This window comes from Mytilus galloprovincialis, chromosome 8 (genome assembly GCF_965363235.1).
Source record: "Mytilus galloprovincialis chromosome 8, xbMytGall1.hap1.1, whole genome shotgun sequence".
Lineage (NCBI taxonomy): Eukaryota > Metazoa > Mollusca > Bivalvia > Mytilida > Mytilidae > Mytilus > Mytilus galloprovincialis.
The window spans coordinates 78,564,448-78,573,731 of record NC_134845.1 but is presented as its reverse complement, the minus strand read 5'-3'; the positions used below and the strand labels follow the sequence as shown (position 1 = coordinate 78,573,731).

Sequence of the window (9,284 nt, the reverse complement as noted above, 5' to 3'; positions counted from 1 at the left end):
TTGACCCAACATCAAACAAAAGCGAAATGAATTACAGCGACTACATCATATCTTTCATTATGTTTACTACTAGGTTAGAAAACGCTAATTTTGATAAAAGGAGTGAGATTTCTCTTCCTCACGTGGCAATTTTTTTTACCTGTTTCATGCAAAACAGCCTTTCAACGTTTGTATCAAGTTTAGATTCAGATTATTTTGGCCTCGGTACATACATTGTCAAACTTATGAAAAAAATGATAATTTTAATTTTCAAGATGACCGCCTTTTGTCTACGTTGTATACCTGGTTCTTCTGTAAAAAAACCATTATAGTGAATAGTTTTTTTTTTGTTACATTGTTTTTATTTCAAGTATACCAAAATATCATCAACCAATTGCATTTATATATTTTATTATGTTTTGTTCAAGGTTTAACCTGTTTTAGTTGTTTGGGTATTTTTGATTTTGCAAACATGTGGATAACTGTAACGGTGGAGAGGTAATGATTCTAAATTCAACTGTTGTTTCGAATAACCATCAGTGATCGATATCGATTTTATAGGCATATACAAAACGTTGATCAATAATTCAATTATATCACGAACAAAACGTCTAATTTGTGTTTGAGTGGGCAACAGTAAGAACTGATAATTACTATAAATAACTATCGATATAGAAGTGTTTGCTCTGCTTTTTTCGTGTTGTGAAAATAGAAAAATAAAAACTCTCATTTTAGATGTTAAAGCGGATTATTTTATGTCACATGTACTTGACAAATTTGCATTTATGTAAAAATTTCAATAATAGCAAGAAATACAAACACGAAATTTGGAATTTGCAGTAATATAGAACTAATTGATTCCCTGTTTTTGCTGAGCATGCACTTTCAGAAAAAAAGATCATTGGAACAATGGAAGTTTAGAACATTCTTATAGAGTAAAATACTTTGTTTTGTGTTCCATTTCACAGAGACATAACTTGGGAATGTTACTAGTAAATAAATATGTACATATTGTTTACATTGAAATATGTGGTAACCTTTCATTCGAGGTAGGGATAGTTAAGAAAATTAGTGTTAGTTTAAACTCTGAGAAGTTCAGGGCATATAAACGTTGGAAATATGCCGCACAGCCCTATATTTTGACCTTTGAAAAAAATTGTGGTGCATATGAACTTTCAATTCTAGGATAAGATTTTTTTTCAAAACTTCACAGTAAAAGTGGTACAGTTTTAGCCGAAAATCCTGGGCCTTAAATATTATGACTCGGCATAAATTCACAGTTTACAGTATGCATAGTTTACTTAAAGTCCTGGATACAAAATTAATTCATAATATTTGCATATTTGTAAGTTAAATTGTTGAGAAGTGCTTATATTTACTGTACGCAGTCATTGAAACTCATAGATCCTTCCTGAATATTATTTATGGGGTATTTGTGTCCTTTCGATAACCCAAAAGTAAGCCGCAACACCTAAATCTGCTTTTTTGTCACCAAGGCATAATACATACAAGCTAGAAAAACTAAAATACCTCAAGAAAGCTTACAATAGTGTGTTCTATCCTAAATATGTACTAAATATTCCAAATTGCTAGAAACAGCACAATGATTTAGGAAATTTGAGGCCCCAGGGGCAAAAATCATAGAAAATTGCCTATCCCCTGGATCAGAAAACAAATAATTTAACTTGTAAATGCTATGATTTTAAGATTTAAAAGTTCTTGATATAGAAAACAATAACAATGCTTGGAAGTTATGCAAACATCAGATGTAAGCAGTCGTCTCTACAACATTTTAAGTGAATTTATATCTCAGACTGGTATCTGCATACATACAACTATTGCAAATATGGCTTTGTTTGAACACTTCTAGTATATGTATTAGCTAAATTGTGTCAGATATATGGTTACAGATGATACTGTTGTGACAAGAATTCTAAATTGACCATTTGAGGCAGAAACTGTGTTCTTTAATTGACAAATAGGCATACAGTAAGATGTGGACCGGAGACAGAGGCTGGATTGGATACTTTATGTAATCTTGAATGTTGTACTGATAGTTCAGAAAAAAAAATGCCTAGAACCTGTTTAAAACTGTTTTGATAACATATTGAAAGCATATCAGAATACTATAAATGTTGTTTAGCAGTCTATATGTACTGGTAATAATGGACGTCATACTAAACTCCGAAATATATAAAAGAACAACAATTAAAAATCAAACAAGACTAAAAAAAAAGGCCAGAGACTCCTGACTTGAGACATGAGCAAAAATGTGGCAGAGTTAAACATGTTTTTTTGAGATATCAACCCTCTTCCTTTACCTGTAGCTAATATAGAAAAAAACAAAACAAACAGCAATATGCACAGTAAAAGTCAACTAAACAGAAGTCCCTTCCGATGTCAGAAAAAGTAACAAAAGATACTAAACAAAATGACAATGATACATAAATGAACAAAGGACTACTAGCAGTTACTTACATGCCAGCTCCAAACCTCATATAAACTGATTGAAAAATTATGTCTTGGGTTTATTACAAAATATCAAACACCATAGCAAAAAAAAAAAGATCACACAAACAACAGTTCAAACCCATTATCAATAATGTTTAATTTGATAATGATATTGAGCATAACGAATCCAACGAGAACGTTAGGTTGTTGTGTAATAGTCAACATTTATCATGTTTATGTTGTTGCTTAATGTTTTATTAGATATGTGGACTTGAAAAAATGGTGTATCCATCTGGGGAGACAACCTTTAATGTCGGATGTGTCCAATCAAAGGAAACATTATATATTCATGTTAAGTAGAATTATAAAAATAAACGTCAATTAAAAGCAACAGGAGTATACCGCTGTTCAAAAATCATAAATTGATTGAGAGAAAACAAATCCGAATTACAAACTAAAACCGAGGGAAACAACCATAAGAGGAAAACAACAAAACAACAGAAACACTGAAGTGACTCAAAAACAAACGACAATGCAAAATTCATAGACACGAACTATTAGATTAAAACTGCCATATGTACATGTATGACTTGGTACTGGACATGTTAAGAAAATTTGTAACTAGCCTTCTCAATAATTGATTGTATCCTGTGAAATTTAATTTCACTTTTCCAAAACAAACGATTCAATCGTTCAATATTTTATTTTCAAAGTAAAGCAGCGTTACATTGTCTTTTGATGCAAAGTTTTCGAAGTGCGTTTGTTTCATTTTGTTTCGTTTTGATATTTTACTGATTTTCTTTTTTTTTTTGGAAAAAAGGGGGGGGGGTGAGTGGCTCTTTAATGTATTTTATCATTGTCCAGTATCAATAATGCCACATTATGGTTTTTTGTTTTGATAATAATTGAGACAAATATCACAGGCGAACTGATGTAGGTGTTGGGATCCTTTCAATATCAGAACATATTGTTTTGGGGAATCTGAGGTTTAAATGTTTGATTTTCTTCCAGTACTTTGCATCACTCAAATATTTCCGTTTCATATAATATATTATTGTATTAAGCGTTATTAAATCAAAGCTAAAAACTGAACCCAAGGGGAAAACATCAACTATAAGAGGAAAACAACGGAACAACAGAAACACTTAACTGTAACAACAAACGCAAATATAAATATTCACGGATTATTTGATAATAACTGCCATATTCCATATTTCTGACTTGGTACAGGACATTTTTAGAAAAATGGTGTGTCGAACTTTGTGTTATGGCTAACCAAACCTCAAGCCTTTATGGTAGCTTAAAAAAAGGCTCAAATGACAACATTACGTGTCCGAAATACCGCACAAATGAACGAAAGAACACATAAGACATGGAAATGCAAAAATAAATAATCAAATAGTACATTACAACATGTAAACCACAGAATTACAACGGACATCTCCCATGAGTTTAAGACAGTACAGCAGTACAGAAAAAAACAAAGTATAAAACCACACAAATATCTTCGTAGAAGATTTGTGCTAATCGGTATAGACTTTTAACAAATATCTTCGTAGAAGATTTGTGCTAATCGGTATAGACTTTTAGCATGTTAGAATCAAACACATTTGATTTTTTGCTTGCGATTCCAGAACGTTCGATCGCAAATGTGCTCAAAATCCATGCTCATTGTTAGTTGATTCCTAGTTTATTTTTATTCAGAGAAGATTGTTATTCTATATCATTGCCGTTTATTATGTTTAAAAACTATAAGAGAATAAGAAATAGGCAAACCCATTGACATTAACAAAGTGAATCCTTGGTTATAAAAATTTAACATTGAAATTCAACATTAGCATGATTAAATTGACAACCAAAAGTCGGTCATTTAATTTTGATACAGCTTAGAACCTGTAAGTAAAAAATGAATGTGAAATATGTTTGTCAGAAAATTATCAAGCAACTTCGTGCTTTAAGTCACCTTTTATTTTAATAGACTTCTTAAATCTGTTTTTGAAATGTGGTATAATTATTGTATCATAAAGATCATATATACATTTTTGAACGTGTAGTCATTATTATCTTTTTTATTTTTGCCTTTAGACATGTTATGATAATGGTACCAAATCATCAGAACACGACACCTGTCGTCATTGTTGCACTACAGACATATGTAATGATAATGGCGGTGGAGAAAGAGGTCTGTCAATATAGATTTTTTTGCGAAACCAGAAGATTGAAATATTGCCTTACTCTAAATAACTTTATATCGATGATAATGAGTCCTTCTTGAATCAGAAATACATAAAGAAACGGATATTTATTTTATACCTTAATTACACACAACTCTTTATTGCTGGATCTTTCAAGTGCTCCTCTGATCCTGTTTCTACATTGTTAACAACATTTTATCAGTAATCAGAGCATATATATATATTTCGAAAATACCTACTCTAGGGATTGCGTGAAAAAATATATATACTAAACAAATGCAAGCATATGTTAGAGAACCTATAATCTAAGTCTGTTTTCTCTAGCAATTCTATAAATATATTTGACTTTCTACCCTTTACAATAATAATCCCCTTTCAAAACTAGGAAGAAAAACTGGTCCTGCTTTGTTTTATAAAAAAACGAAACGGTCATTGTAGTCAACTGTCTTGTTAAATTGTAGGAGTAGGCACGTTTTTTTAAAGATATTAAGTTTGACATCTTGGAAAACCTGCAGTTTACCTATTACGAAAAATATTTTGGAATCTAAAAAAATGTATATACAAATAAGATTGTTATCGACTTTTTAGGGGTAATACAAAGATAAAAGTATTTATGATTTTTTTCTTATATTGTTATATATATATAAATTAATGAATACGACACTTAAAATGTCCTGTACCAAGAAAGAAATATGGAGGGGTTTGTCAAATAGTCAAATAGACAAGCAGTCTAGTGTTTTTGATAATCCGTTGATCTTCTTATAGTTGATATGTTTTCTTCGGTTTTACTGATTTTGGTTTGTGACCCGGATTTGTTTTCGCTTGATCGATTTATGACTATTGAACTGCGGTATACTACTGTTGCCTTTATACAAATATTTTCTGGCATAGTCCTGAACTGCATCCATTAGTAATCCGAAGTACCTTTTTCAGTTAAAAAGCAAGGATTTTCGGTGTTTCATCCCTTTGACTAAGATATGTCTAAGTATGCATTGTATACAATTCGAATGTCATTGAGTAAGCAACTAAACAAAATAAGCAAACTCAAAAATTGGCAAACACGAATTAACTTTATATCTGGTAGGAAAACATTTTAAGAATACTTTCGACTCACAGTTTGAAAAATACACTAAGTTGTACTCCTTCATTTTCAAGACTAACGAGACAATTAACATCGTGTTTTTACGGAGATCTGTAATTTGTTAATTTGAATTGAAAGGGATATATATATACCAAAATGTAAAATGGTATCCTTAAAGTCCTAAAAGCACTCCTTGCATTTTTACATTGTTTTTCTTCAAGAAATAACATTTTGTATCAATCTAAGGAAAAAGAAAATATCGCAATTGCAGGATTAACACATCTAAGAGGACCGATTTGTTACCATTGTGATGGAGCATTATCAATGGACGAATGCAAAACAATATTAATTTGTGAACAAAACCAGGTATTTTTTATCTTCTGCTTTTTATGTAGTTTCTGTAATCTCTTTTTTATTTCTCATTTCGATTACACATACGTGTATGAATTAATGGACGGTTTTCAACTTTAAGCTTTGTAAAGTTGTCGAATTTTGTTAAATCACTATCTAAATCCGGTTATATTCAAGAAATTTCTTTTTTTCTAGCAATTTCAAATAAAACGTGCCATTTTTGTAATAACGTATTCATGACTTTTCCTAAAATTGATTGCTTTTTTATTATTGGGGTTTCTTAGAACTTTGAAAACGACACAGGATCGTTTCCTTACAAGCAGGATTGACGACATAGCTTCAATGGACATAGCCGATCAAAAATAGAACTACATGTTGTGTACAATGTATCCAACTAACAAATTTATAATGTAACTTTTGACAAATAATAACGAGGCTTCTAGCTTGGGACTTCCTCGTGCATATGAGGCTAACACAAAAACTCATTTATTGATAATCTCGTCATATATCAATGGATAATTTTAACACTTAAGATTTCAAAAAACGACATATCAAAATATTAAAATTGAGAATGGAAATGGGGAATGTGTCAAAGAGACAACAACCCTACCATAGAGCAGACAACAGCAGAAGGTCAACAACAAGTCTTCAATGCAGCGAGAAATTCCCGCACCCGGAGGCGTCCTTCAGCTGGCCCCTAAACAAATATATATACTAGTTCAGTGATAATGAACGCCATACTAAACTCCAACTTGTACACAAGAAACTAAAATTAAAAATAATGCAAGACTAACAAAGGCCAGAGGCTCCTAATTTGGGACATGCGCAAAATTGCGGCGGGCTTAAACATGTTTATGAAATCTCAACCCTCCCCCGAAACCTCTAGCCAATGCAGAAAAGTAAACGCATAACAATACGCACATTAAAATTCAGTTCAAGAGAAGTCCGAGTCTGCTGTCAGAAGATGTAACCAAAGAAAATAAACGATATGACAATAATACATAAATACCATCAGACTTCTAGCAGTAAACTGACATGCCAGCTCCAGACTCAATTAAACTGATTGAAAGATTATGTCTTCATCATATGAATATCAGACACACTCCTTCTCGTGAGGGGTTTAGTATCATAGCATCATGACATATATGAGAAGAACACAACCCGTGTCATGCCAATGGTTTACATGGTTGAAAAGGAAATACGTATTTCTCATCTCTGCTCCTTGCTGCAAATTGGAAAAACGTATTGCATTATAATTTCCAATTTTCAAGTCCAGTTAGTACTTTTAAAAGAAATTTTCTGATATATAAGATTTGCATTATCCATAAAATAATCATCACTAGAACGAAACCTAAAAAGGTCTCTATCAAATCATTTTGTATGTGTCATTTGCAGATAAATCTTTTTATTAATAACATCGTGTGTCAATAAACATATCAATACCAATTTGATATATTGACTTTACGCATGTTAATGCTAATTTGTATGTTTTTAGTTTTGTTATATCGAGGAGCAATTTAGTTTTGGGGAAAGGTTTTACTCAACTAGCTGTCAGTACAAGAATGTAGGTACAGTAAATATAACATATACATGAGATACGTTGTATGCTACAAATCAAATAACTATTTAACAGGGAAAACCGTTTTTCAAGAGTCATACATCGATTAAGCGAAAAGAAATCCGTTTCACAAACCAAAACCACGAAAACCGAGAGACAGATCTGGAACAACTCCGTGTCATCTTTAGAAAAATATACACTGTTTAGACTTTTACATTGGTTGTTTGTTGGTTGTTCTACGTCTGGCGGCAAATATGTAATGCACGTTTAGGACAAGAACAGATTAATTGTTTTAGTTATTAATAGATTACACATGATAAAATTTTAACAAAAATAAGTTTAAACTATCGTCCGGAATAATGACAAAATAATTAAAGACAAACTTATATAACTAAACAAAAAAAAAAATCATGTAGTGGGATTAAATGTGTTTGTGATCGTTAAACCCTTTCCTAAACATCAACAGTGATGTAAAAGAAAACATAAGAGCAAACACTTTAAACAGTCGGATAGGACTTACAATTGACTTATCAGATCGACACAAATCACAACTAACATAAATACAAAGACAAACTTCCGATCTTAGATTGGTCACAATTACTGAAAGATAGATTATCGTGTTGTTGCAAACATCTGAATCATTTAACATAATTCACTTTCTATTGTGCTTTTGAATACTACAGCTTTCCATGAGAATGTGTTATCACAGCTCTTAATAAATTAAATCGTTTAATTTCAGAAGTTGCCGAATTCTATAATCAATGAAAAAAAGGAAGTTTTCTCATATAATAATATTTGAGTTTAAATTGTAAAATTGAATAGCAAAATTTTAGGTTTGTGATGCTGTATCAGGCGGATTTCCTATAGTAGGCAGGAAGCGAACAGCAATTAAAATACTTCGAAGTTCTACATGTAGATAGTTATCAAAGGTACCAGGATTATAATTTAGTACGCCAGACGCGTGTTTCGACATAAGACTCATCAGTGACGCTCATATCAAAATATTTATTAAGCCAAACAAGTAAAAAGTTGAAGAGCATTGAGGATCCAAAATTCCAAAAAGTTGTGCCAAATACAGCTAAGGTAATCTATGCCTGGGATAAGAAAATCCTTAGTTTTCGAAAAATTCAAAGTTTTGTTAACAGGAAATTTGTAAAAATGACCACATTATTGATATTCATGTCAACACCGAAGTGTTGACTACTGGGCTGGTGATACCCTCGGGGACGAAACGTCCACCAGCAGTGGCATCGACCCAGTGGTGTAAATAGTTATCAAAGGTACCAGGATTATAATTTAGTACGCCAGACGCGTGTTTCGACATAAGACTCATCAGTGACGCTCATATCAAAATATTTATTAAGCCAAACAAGTAAAAAGTTGAAGAGCATTGAGGATCCAAAATTCCAAAAAGTTGTGCCAAATACAGCTAAGGTAATCTATGCCTGGGATAAGAAAATCCTTAGTTTTCGAAAAATTCAAAGTTTTGTTAACAGGAAATTTGTAAAAATGACCACATTATTGATATTCATGTCAACACCGAAGTGTTGACTACTGGGCTGGTGATACCCTCGGGGACGAAACGTCCACCAGCAGTGGCATCGACCCAGTGGTGTAAATAGTTATCAAAGGTACCAGGATTATAATTTAGTACGCCAGACGCGCGTTT

The 9,284-nt window shown here is 32.0% G+C and overlaps 1 long non-coding RNA gene across 1 annotated transcript; it reads left to right on the top strand.

The window, feature by feature from the left end:
- The first annotated feature begins 4,513 nt into the window (after nt 1-4,513).
- On the top strand, nt 4,514-8,531 carry LOC143042632 (uncharacterized). Its single transcript, XR_012968070.1, has 4 exons — nt 4,514-4,612; nt 5,978-6,072; nt 7,553-7,621; nt 8,449-8,531. It is a non-coding gene; the product is annotated as an uncharacterized LOC143042632 (long non-coding RNA).
- Nucleotides 8,532-9,284: the final 753 nt, after the last annotated feature.